This window comes from Lissotriton helveticus, chromosome 4_1 (genome assembly GCF_964261635.1).
Source record: "Lissotriton helveticus chromosome 4_1, aLisHel1.1, whole genome shotgun sequence".
NCBI lineage: Eukaryota > Metazoa > Chordata > Amphibia > Caudata > Salamandridae > Lissotriton > Lissotriton helveticus.
The window spans coordinates 1,042,238,260-1,042,250,539 of NC_136063.1; positions in this window are offsets into that span (position 1 = coordinate 1,042,238,260).

Genomic DNA, 12,280 nt, shown 5'->3' on the forward strand with positions numbered 1-12,280 from the left:
GTGTATCAAACTGCTATCAGTGAATATTTCTAGAAGCTGTGTCTTCTAATAAAACTTGTACAAACTTTCAGAAACAGTCTCCAAGGCTCATATATCTATTTTTCCTGTTTTTAGAGCAGGCGTTCCAGGAGCACCGGTTACAAATTAAGGTGTGCCATTTCCCTTAGTTCTCTCTCACGGTCTCCCCAGCGCGGCTTCTGAGCTGCTGCGCCAAGCCCCCTGACACCTCCTGCCCTCAATTAATTTTCCCTCCGACATCATGGTGACCTCGACAGTGATGGCTAGAAACTAACTGAACAGGATGCATCTGGATTAAGGAGAGGAAGTACGAAGCTGTTAAGCGATTCTGCACCACTCTCCGCCCGGGCCATTGGGATGAACACGGCGCATGGGTAAGCATCATATTGTTTGACTGCCCGTCGCTGCCATTGTTCTCTCTTGGGTGCGGAGGAGAGGTGTGTTGTGTCGTGACGCAAGCAGTACTCTTGCCTGGTTTTCGATGCTCCCTGTTTGTTGGCCTCGCCATTTGATCTTGCGCAGAGGAGGGATTGTGTGCTAAATGGAGACTGAGCCTGACAGTTAGGTCATTACTATGATTTACGTGTTTCTCTTTCTGTAAATAGCTGAATGTTATCATTGCGCCTCGTGTAGCTGCAAAGTACAAAGAAGGACATTTCCGTCGTCTTTTAACGCTTATTTTTACATTTAGCTTATTATTTAGCATCTATTTTAAGAGGTTCCCCTGTGTATATAGCCCCGCAGGGAAGAGGGAGGTTGGGGATATTCGCCTTCCTAGCATTTATTTTAAGAGAAGCCCCTGTTGTATATAGGATACAGGGAAGGAGAGAATGCATGTGGCAGTTCTTTCGACATTTGTTTGTATCTCTGAAGGGAGAACCTCTGACTAAGTCTAATAGATTATCGGGGAAGGGAAGGTGCGTCTGGCGTCTTCCAAAAGCATATGTCTGTCTTTTTAAGAGTTCCTCTGTACTTATAAGGTTACGGAGAAGGAAAAGAGTGGAGTAAGTCATCTTTTCGGTATTTATCAAGTGAGAGTTCCTCTGTACTTATAAGGTTACGGAGAAGGAAAAGAGTGGAGTAAGTCATCTTTTCGGTATTTATCAAATGAGAGTTCCTCTGTACTTATAAGGTTATGGAGAAGAAGCTAATCTGAAGATCCGCGTAGCTAACGGTATTTTCAGATACCGCTTGTCCCTGCTGTGTGACCAGGGAAATTCCTGCTGTGTGATCAGGAACATTTATCATTTTAGCCAGTGTATTTTCGCCAGTTAATAGTACCTTCTGTGTTTTTCTCTTCTTTTGCGTGCGCTGTTGTACATTGCTTTTTCTTTCTGAAACACAGGTACTAAGGCTGCTAATTATTAGGTACTCTTTTAAGATTGTATGTTGTTGCTTAGTGTCTAAATAAGAGTCTTGTATCAGGTTCAAAGGAGTAATTCGTTTTTTTATTATTGGTTTTTTCCCTCATGGCCATTTTCTTATGTTGACTGGCCCTATACAAATTCTATTATTTTTGGGTAAGGGCCTGCGAAATACTGCTGCAAATATTTTGTGAACATCAATTAAAGACTGGGTTGTTAGTGAAGATTCAATAACTAGGGAGATTGTAAATGTATTTTTATGTATCCCCATGTGTTGATCTGCCACTGATAAACTAAGAGTTTCCGCAAAGATACAGCATATTGAGCACCACAATTGTCATAGATATATTGCTTTTTAGTGCTGCTCCTCTCCTGTATGCACACGTGGCATTCAGGATAGCCCCCTCCCTCCACGAGCACTGTAGGCTTCACGAGGGAGGACACAGAGAAGTACTCTGCGCTCTCTGGATGACTGAGTGTCATTTAGATTAGCATGGAATGTTCCTTTTTATTTTTTTGCTACATACCACACAAATGAACAGGATACATAACTGTAGGACATACAAAACTACACACGCCATACACGTGCAGATTTTTATGACATTACCAGGACTAGAGGTACCTGCTATTGTGACATCATTGTGGCCTCGCAAACCTTTGTATAGCAAGGTCCTTGAGGCTTGTTTTGGTAACCATCCTACTGCCCTGGAATTCCCTGACAATTCCCCAGAAGGCATTTACAACGGCCCAGAAAGGGAAGAAATTAGAGAGGCATTTTATTCCATCATTACAGAAGCATTAGGTGATGAGCATGTGGTAAACTGCCCCACTCCCGAAAACAACTGACAGGAGATCAGCCAGATGTCCGGTACATATATGTACACACAACCAAAAAAGTACAGATGAGCTATAGCGGACAACAACCAGTTGAGGTAGTTCTGCACATATTAGACAATAAAATTATATCAGTGCAGAACGTTAGTGCACAAACATATAGGAAATTTAACAGAAGCCAAATTTCCTTAATATCTAGAGCGTGGGACTTGTTGGGAATCCCACTCACACAGGGTACGGAGATAAGGGCATCTACATTGCATCTAGTGAGACTGTGCCTCCCAGTGCCAACGTATACATCCCTCACTGATAACACTCAACTCACATTTCAGTCAGTAGGTAGTGTAATTAATAGCGAAAGCCCTGATATCGCCAACCAGTGTTCACTCACACCGCCTCCTCCAAGCACCAGCTGCCTGGAGGGGCAGGGAGATTCACAGGATACCCTCACTCCACTGGTCTGTGAGCATCACACCCACGAGTTGCATGACCAGCTGCAGCAGCAGCCATCACCAAGTCTCACAGAACTACTACAAAGACACCCTTCCACGACGCATTATCCAGAAATGTGGGCATATTTACAAAACCGCATGTTAAAATGAGATTAGTGTTGTTGCTTTCACTGCCACAGATTGCCCGCCGCCCAAAGACAACCCTAGGATATGAGCAGACAGCCCAGACAAAACCCAAGACTACAGATCACGGTACACATAGTGAACGGCTGTATTGTTGCCCTTTCTGAAGGTACAACAACATCCCCTGAGTCTGTCTCACACCTGACATGTACAGTCATTTTGACACTAATCTCAGCCCTAGGAATTGACATAACATCCTTGCAGCAGGTAAGGCTGACAATAACACCCGGTGGCGTTACACTCTTACCCCTGCTTACACACAACACAGAATAATAATGTCCACACCCACAGCACATCCGCCAGCCTATGACGCAGATGACATTGATCCAGGACAGGGTATCAAGACTGACATAGAACTCTTATCAAATGTCCAGACAGCCATAGGCCGTGACGATGCCTCAGCCCCAGACATCTCAGATAATTCACAAGACAGTAGACCAGAGGATACATTAGGCCAGCTATCCCTAAGCTCCCAAAGCCCAGTACTGCAAGGAGCAGCATCAGGAATGATATTGACAGTACAGATGAGATGTGTCCAACTCTGCAGCCCCCAGCAGGAAGAAAATAAAGAGAGCAATGAGGCCTCTGGTGGTTCACAGCACAGCTCCCACATGCCACTCCCCAGACTTGACCGCCCAGCACCCACATCCCTCACTGAGGACCATAATCCAACAAGAACAAGACATTATGGCCCATTCCGATCCCCTAGTCATCAGCATTATGATACACAGACATATTGGAATGAGTGGCAGCCCCTTAACACAGGTTCTAACAGAGAGAAAGAACACCAGCTACAGTTAAATGAAGTAAAAAGAGACAGTGAACAGTATCCCTCTGCGGAAGCAACTGAGGGAGACATTAGCAGGAATAGGACAGAAAGTGACCTATGCCAAAGAATGGATAGAGAAGCAGGGGACATGTCACACAAACAGTACTCAAGAAGCCCTACAGGAAATACAGCAACACTCCAGCAACTGTCATTATACCTAGCCAGTATAGGGGATAGCATGACTGAGCTGATGGGTGACTTGGGCCAATCTAGTAAGAAGAAACAACAAGCACCAAATGAATTAGCTAGTGGTGCGAAGGAGGTAGGGATACACAGTGGTGGGGTCCCAACTATCATGCCACAGCAAGGGCAGACTTGCATCAGGAAGCACAAAGTGCAGCCCCACCACAGATCAACACAGCAGCTTCTCTCACAGCCAACTTAAGTGTGCCCCAAGCTCCGTCTACAATCATTAATTATAACACTCAGGTGACACGACCACCTACGCCTATTGTCAGATTCGTTAAAAGGATACTTCTTGAAGCTGCACAGGAACAGAGATGCTGATTCCCGAATCCCCTCCGAGCAACAATCCAGAGCCAGTCTTAAACTAGTCTCCAAGACCGTTGCCCAACAGGGAAGGGGGAGTGGATAAAATAATAAACAACAAGAGAAGAGATCTTCTTGGCTGGATTCCTCTCGTCAGTCCGACCGGCAGACCGTCTTAGATTAGAACCCTGTAAAGAGAAGCACAATTAGCGCTAACTCTATTTCTACTCTTTTCCTATGACCTCCCTCCTATATCCTCACCTACCATTTGTTCTCCAAGATTTGGCCTTCTCTTCTAGCTTCTTAACTAGGCTGGGATGACAGAACTCTTATTATTTGTCCTGCAATATATAAAAACGGGTAGTATAATATTAGCGTATGTTTTATTGAATCTGCACTCAACTCTTATTACTCTGCTTTCCTACTCACTTATTTCTGTCCTCCTCTTCTTTCCTATCTCTGGTTTTTTCTTGATGGTTGTATCGCCTAGCTTATCTGAAAGTTCAATTACACTGTTATCATTATATGTGCTTTCTTCCTATTATTAGCCTAATTATTTGTCACTGTAGCTTAACTTACTTAATAATGTGCTGGCTCTCTGTTTTACGATTATTCACTCTTAACTATTCTTGTTCTTTCTTTTTCTATTCAGATGATACTCTTGGAAGGTTATTCGGTTTAATCATGCACTTAGAATCCATCTATCATCATAGTAAGTATTTTTCAACTTCAATCAATAAATCTTTTAAAGTCATAACATGTATTCATTTTCACTTATCGTTTTCTCTTCTTTCTGCAGGCGTCTTCACTGTGAATTAGAAGGGACTTGGCCACCTTCTCAGACTCTTGACGAGGTCGACGGACTTGCCTCTGTATACTGGTATTCCGGTATGAGTTGGCTCTCTTCACACCCTCTACTCACTCGGGAACAGGCACAGGGCAACTCGCTAACGTTTCTTCTCTGACTAGCGAGTATTCTGACTGAAAGCGAGCCGTTTGTCACTCGCGGTCGTTTCTTAGGAAAGACTGACTGGCTCAGGAAAACGGCACAGGGCAACCCGCTAACTATTTCTCTGACTAGCGAGTATTCTGACTGAATGCGAGCCGTTTGTCACTCGCGGTCGTTTCTTAGGAAAGGCTGACTCACTGAAATAGCGAGCGATATTTCACTCGCGGACTTTTCAAGAAAAACTGCAGACCCCTTATAACGGTCTAATAAGACTTCGGGTACTATGACTCTGACTAAGGTTCTTTTTAGGGAACTTTCCCTCGGGTGACAGATAATGCTCTTCCTCGTCGTACGTTCTCTGGTGAAGTGCGCGGAATTCTATCAGCGCGCTCTCCACCAGAGCTTGGCTGATGACGTCACTCAACAACACTAGTCTGCGAACCTGGGCTCTGCCTAACGGCCCTTTTTGATCTCCATGTTCGCACGCTCTTGTTCCAGGTACCCTCGCATTGATCTAGGATTGGGCCACTGTACTTCTGTTGTGTGATTACCGCCACTTGTGACCTTAGCCTCCTGACAGTACCCCCCAACAAGGTAGATCCTCTCCGTCTTGGCTTTGAAGGAAATTGTTGGTGGAAAGTCTTTATTAATCTCGGAGCATGAATGTCCTTCTCTTTTTCCCAAGACCTTTCATCAGGACCATAACCCTTCCAGTCCACCAAGTAGAACAATTGTCCTTTTAAATATTTTGAGTCCAAAATCTCTTTTACCTCATACTCAGTCCCAGTTTCTAGACTAAGAGGTTTCGGAGGCAGTATCTTTCGCAAATCTTTTGGAGCCTTTTTCAACAAAGAAACGTGAAAGACTGGATGGATTTTCAATTTGGATGGCAAGTTAAGTCTATACGTTACTGGATTTATCTTTTTCTCTACTGGGTAGGGCCCAATGAATCGGGGCTGGAACTTCCGATTACCCTTTAGTCTGAGATTCTTGGTGTTCAACCAAACTTGATCCCCCTTTGTCAACTCTGGCCCTTCTCGTCTCCTTCTATCTGCATAACTTTTATACTTCTCTTTAGACACCCTCAGACTTTCTGCTGCCTTTTGGTGAATCTGTTCTAGGTGAGAAACTACATCTTTAACAGCGGGAACTGTGACTTCAGTTTGTCTAAGCGTAGAATTAGGATGTCTTCCATAGTTGATGTAAAAGGGAGAGAAACCTGTGGACACATTTTTGGCATTATTATAAGCGAACTCTGCTGCCCATAAATACTCTGACCAGTTTCCATCCTGTTTCAAAAGGAACAATCTTAAATATTGTTCCAACTCTTGGTTTACCCTCTCAGTCTGACCATCGGTCTCCGGGTGGTAACTGGTAGAATATCTCACTTCTGTTCCTAAACTTTCCATAAAGGATTTCCAAAAATGTGAAATAAACTGCGATCCTCGGTCTGAAATCACAATTTTTGGAATTCCGTGTGCCTTAACAATTTCAGTGCTGAAGTGCGTAGCTAACTGTTTAGCAGAAGGGAGCCCTCGCAATGCTGTAAAGTGTGCCATTTTGGAGAATGAATCCACTACTACTAATATGGTATTATTGCCCTGACTAAGGGGTAAGTCCACTATGAGGTCTAAGGTGACGGTGTGCCAGGGATAAGGTGGTGTGGGTAAGGGTTGCAACAATCCTCTTGGGGCTTGCCGTTCAGATTTTCCCTGTGCGCAAATCTCACAAGTCTTGACATATTCCTCGATGTCCTTAGCCATAACCGGCCACCAATAGTGACGAGTTATTAGTTCCTTGGTCTTGGCCTCTCCTTTATGCCCTGCCAATTTTGCGTCATGACATTCTTGCATCACTTGTTGTTGCAATTCTCTTGTAGGAATATACAACTGATCTTGGAAGTAAGGAAGTTGATTAACGACTCTTCTACCTTCCTTTTCCTCCACCCATGCTTGCATATCTTCGGAACTCATCACTTCGGAAATACTTGATTCCAAGGTCACTGAAGACATTGCACCAATTATCTTTTCTTCTGGAATGATGGGCTGATTTTCTAAGGGCGTCTTTTGGTTTTCGGTATCGATTCTTGATAAAGCATCCGCTTTTCCATTCTGTGTTCCCGGTCGATAGGTAATCACAAAATCATAATCTGCAAAGTACAGGGACCACCGCAACTGTCTGGGGGTTAATGTTCTTGCTGTCTTTAGAAACTTTAAATTTCGGTGATCCGTAAATACAGTCACTTGATGCTTGGCTCCCATGAGGTGATGTCTCCAGTCCTTAAAGGCGTCTTTGATTGCTAACAACTCTTTTTCTGTGATCGTGTAATTACACTCGGCCGGGGACAGCTTTCTTGACCTGTAGGCTACAGGATGTAATTGTCCAGTAATCTTGTTTCGCTGGGAGAGGACCCCTCCTACCGCCTGGTCCGAGGCATCTGTTTCCACGTAAAATGGTTCGGCTAGATCTGCATGTTGAAGAATTGGAGCTGACGTGAAGTCTTGTTTCAACAAACGGAAAGCCTTCTCTGCTTCTTCTGTCCAGTCAAATCGGATTCCTTTCTTTAGTAGTTTAGTCAATGGTAGGATCTTGTGAGAGAATTCTTTGATAAACCTACGATAAAAGTTCGCGAACCCAATGAAGCTTTGTACTTCCTTGACACTCTCTGGAGACTTCCAGGTTATCACAGCCTCGATCTTCCGCTCATCCATTAGAATGCCAGTTGGAGAGATGATGAAGCCTAAAAACTCCACTTGTGTCACATTGAAGGCACATTTTTCCAATTTGACAAATAACTTGTTCTCTCGTAACTTCTGTAAGACTCCTCGAACTTGATCTTGATGCCTCTCCTGATCTGGAGAATAGATCAGTATATCGTCTATATACACTATAGCACACTGGTCGATGTAATCCTTAAGCACATCATTGATGAAGTGCTGGAAGGCTGCAGGAGCATTACAAAGACCATAGGGCATGACTTGGTATTCGAACAGTCCGAATCGGGTTCTGAAAGCCGTCTTCCATTCGTCGCCTTCTCTCATTCTGACCAGATGATAGGCCCCTCTCAAGTCAAGTTTTGTATAGATCTGTGCTCCTTTTACTTGATCCAGTAATACTGATATTAGGGGTAACGGATACCGGTTCTTCTTGGTAATTCGATTAATTGCTCTGTAGTCTATGCACGTCCTCAGATCGCCCTCCTCCTTCTTCGGCACAAAGAATAACGGCGACGAGACTGGGGATTGTGAAGGCCTGATGAAACCATTAGCAAGGTATTTATCCAGGTACTCTCTCAAATGATTGTGTTCTTTTTCTGTTAACGCATACACTCGGCTACAGGGCAAACTGGCGCCAGGTTCTAAATCAATCTTGCAGTCGTAGACTCTATGTGGAGGTAATCGTTCTGCTTCTGTCTCGTTGAACACATCTTGAAAGTCTAGATATTCTTCTGGAATTTTCGGGGTGTTTATGACACACAACGATCCTCCATTGTGGCACAAGGATTGAGCCAGATTGGTCTTCGGCGTTGTTTCATTATTTCCAAAACAGTTTCCGACACAATATTCCGAGTCCATTCGTATTGTTCTGTCACTCCAATTGATGGTTGGATTATGCTCGGTGAGCCAAGGTAAACCTAGAATTAGTTCAAATTGAGGAGCATCAATCAAGTTAAATTGGATCTCTTCCCCGTGCCCATCGTTGGAGATTAGATGTACAACTTCTGTATGACTCACTATTGGACCGGAAGATAGATTTGTTCCGTCTACTGCTCGTACAGGTTCACTCTTGCTCTTCATAATTGCCTGGATTCCAACTCTTTGTGCAAATTTTAGGTCGCAAAAGTTTCCCGTGGCTCCGGAATCAATCATTACGGAAACTCCAGCCAGGGTAGAATTTCTGTACCTGACTTCCATGGACAAACTCAAATGAGGAGCTGCCGACTGCAGAGTATTTGCCACTCGGTGTTGATCGGGAGTCTTTTCTAAAGTCGCACCCACCTGTTCAACTCCAGCAACAGGTGGTGCAACTAGTTTTCCTTCGGCTTGTAACTTGTCTTGGGTTTTTTGGGGCAATTCCTGACAAAATGACCTCCAGCTCCACAATACATACACAGGTTATTACTCCGCCTTTTTTCCTTCTCCTTCTTTGATAGCGGGCCTCGTATTGTCGCAATTTGCATGGGTTCGATTCCAGAGGATCCTTCACTTACTCGACTATTTTCCGCTCTGACACGATCAAACCTTGGAATCGTTGACCGAAACTCCCTTCTCTTCTCACCTCTCCTATCGAAGATTCGCAAAAATTCTTGTTTAAAATCTTCATAATTCCTCAAGATTGGATCGTTTCTGGTTATCAACGGTTGTGACCAAGCTGCTGCGTCACCACTTAGGTAGGACAGGGCGAAAGCGACTTTGGATTGCGCATCAGGGAATATTGAAGGGCGACACATGTAATGTAATGAACATTGGGTTAAAAATATTTGCGCCTTTTGGGGATCCCCACCAAATCTCTCTGGGGCTGCTAAGGGAATTACTGGGGACAATGAATGGATGACTTGAGTAGTTACCCTATTGGAACTTTCTCCTATGGGATTTTGAACATCTTGACCTACCCCAAAAGGTTGTCTAATCTTCTGCGCTAAATCTGCGGTTTCCTTTCTTGAATTGACTATCTCTAACTTAAGGTTTTGATTTTCCTCCCTCAACGCACTTAACTCTTTCTGTATTGTATCTAAGATGGTTCCTAGACCCTGCAAATTAATTCCTTCTGACATCTCTGTTCGGGTGCAAGGTGCAACTTGGGCACTTCACTCTGTCAGATTCGTTAAAAGGATACTTCTTGAAGCTGCACAGGAACAGAGATGCTGATTCCCGAATCCCCTCCGAGCAACAATCCAGAGCCAGTCTTAAACTAGTCTCCAAGACCGTTGCCCAACAGGGAAGGGGGAGTGGATAAAATAATAAACAACAAGAGAAGAGATCTTCTTGGCTGGATTCCTCTCGTCAGTCCGACCGGCAGACCGTCTTAGATTAGAACCCTGTAAAGAGAAGCACAATTAGCGCTAACTCTATTTCTACTCTTTTCCTATGACCTCCCACCTATATCCTCACCTACCATTTGTTCTCCAAGATTTGGCCTTCTCTTCTAGCTTCTTAACTAGGCTGGGATGACAGAACTCTTATTATTTGTCCTGCAATATATAAAAACGGGTAGTATAATATTAGCGTATGTTTTATTGAATCTGCACTCAACTCTTATTACTCTGCTTTCCTACTCACTTATTTCTGTCCTCCTCTTCTTTCCTATCTCTGGTTTTTTCTTGATGGTTGTATCGCCTAGCTTATCTGAAAGTTCAATTACACTGTTATCATTATATGTGCTTTCTTCCTATTATTAGCCTAATTATTTGTCACTGTAGCTTAACTTACTTAATAATGTGCTGGCTCTCTGTTTTACGATTATTCACTCTTAACTATTCTTGTTCTTTCTATTTCTATTCAGATGATACTCTTGGAAGGTTATTCGGTTTAATCATGCACTTAGAATCCATCTATCATCATAGTAAGTATTTTTCAACTTCAATCAATAAATCTTTTAAAGTCATAACATGTATTCATTTTCACTTATCGTTTTCTCTTCTTTCTGCAGGCGTCTTCACTGTGAATTAGAAGGGACTTGGCCACCTTCTCAGACTCTTGACGAGGTCGACGGACTTGCCTCTGTATACTGGTATTCCGGTATGAGTTGGCTCTCTTCACACCCTCTACTCACTCGGGAACAGGCACAGGGCAACTCGCTAACGTTTCTTCTCTGACTAGCGAGTATTCTGACTGAAAGCGAGCCGTTTGTCACTCGCGGTCGTTTCTTAGGAAAGACTGACTGGCTCAGGAAAACGGCACAGGGCAACCCGCTAACTATTTCTCTGACTAGCGAGTATTCTGACTGAATGCGAGCCGTTTGTCACTCGCGGTCGTTTCTTAGGAAAGGCTGACTCACTGAAATAGCGAGCGATATTTCACTCGCGGACTTTTCAAGAAAAACTGCAGACCCCTTATAACGGTCTAATAAGACTTCGGGTACTATGACTCTGACTAAGGTTCTTTTTAGGGAACTTTCCCTCGGGTGACAGATAATGCTCTTCCTCGTCGTACGTTCTCTGGTGAAGTGCGCGGAATTCTATCAGCGCGCTCTCCACCAGAGCTTGGCTGATGACGTCACTCAACAACACTAGTCTGCGAACCTGGGCTCTGCCTAACGGCCCTTTTTGATCTCCATGTTCGCACGCTCTTGTTCCAGGTACCCTCGCATTGATCTAGGATTGGGCCACTGTACTTCTGTTGTGTGATTACCGCCACTTGTGACCTTAGCCTCCTGACACCTATACCTCAGACATCACCTCCAGTAGTTACACCACGTAGACCAATGACACCACAGCTAGAGCAAGACTATTTGGATCTGCCAAAATTGTTCGAACAGGCAGAAAAGAGGAGAAGGCAGAGAAGAAGAGAGATAGAAAGTATTGCTATGTTAGGTAACGAAGGGCGACCTGAGATCATCCCACAGGAATATGATGTATCAGGTACAACACGCCTGCGCACAGCAAAATCTAGAGAACTGAACAACATTGCCCTTTACAGGCCAAGACAGCCATTGACCAGTGGTCTGCTGACGCCAAATGAGATAGTAATACTTGGAGAAGGGAGCGACCTTTATGACAATCCATTCTCAGATAACTTGGCAGACTGGACAAAGGCTAATGCACTTCAAAAGAGTGTCTGGCCCCGAGAAGGATCTTTTGAGCCAGAGCAAATGGCCACTGCTGAAGAATGTATCTTGCAGGAAGCAGGAGATGATGATTGGAACTACATCTACATGCGCCAAGGCCTAAGGGTCTGGAAGAAATACGCACGCAGGTATGATAACACAAGACCCACAGGGGTAACACACCAGCTGCCCCTGCCGTCCGAAGAGGTCAATGACCCCCCTATGGCGGTCACTTGGTCCCTAACGGACAAAGAAAAAATGAAGAAAGAACTCCCACCCCTCACAGAGGGTGCGGGAAAATGGATACAAGCCTTTGAAAATGACACTACAGGTGTGTCATTGGCCATTTGGGACATGAGAAGCCTACTCACATCCCTGATTGGAAAGGATGCAGAGG